Source organism: Egretta garzetta, unplaced genomic scaffold, assembly GCF_000687185.1.
Source record: "Egretta garzetta isolate BGI_Z169 unplaced genomic scaffold, ASM68718v1 scaffold571, whole genome shotgun sequence".
Taxonomy (NCBI): Eukaryota; Metazoa; Chordata; class Aves; order Pelecaniformes; family Ardeidae; genus Egretta; species Egretta garzetta.
Window position 1 is genome coordinate 51,089 of NW_009258622.1, and position 230 is coordinate 51,318.

Consider the following 230-nt stretch of genomic DNA (forward strand, 5'->3'; position numbering starts at 1 on the left):
CGGCCCCTCGGCCGCCCACCCGCGCCTGCTCCGTACGCTGTTTGCTTAAATGCAAAACACGCCATAGGTGGCCTGGCCGGCTGCCAGGCTCTGTTTGTGCCATCGCCTCCGCTCCCTGCCAATTTTTGCTGCCTACAGGGAAGCTGCAGAGCATCTGGTGATGGGGAGGCCGGGATTTGGGTCCTGCCCATGCTGTGGGGAAGAGGCAGTCTCGCTCCTTCTAGCCAGCA

At 63.0% G+C, this 230-nt stretch overlaps 1 protein-coding gene across 2 annotated transcripts in view; it reads left to right on the forward strand.

Annotated features, from left to right (window-relative positions):
* LOC118453315 overlaps positions 1–230 on the forward strand; it is a 6,256-nt gene that overhangs the window by 5,147 nt on the left and 879 nt on the right. The gene's annotated exons all lie outside the window — the stretch shown is intronic.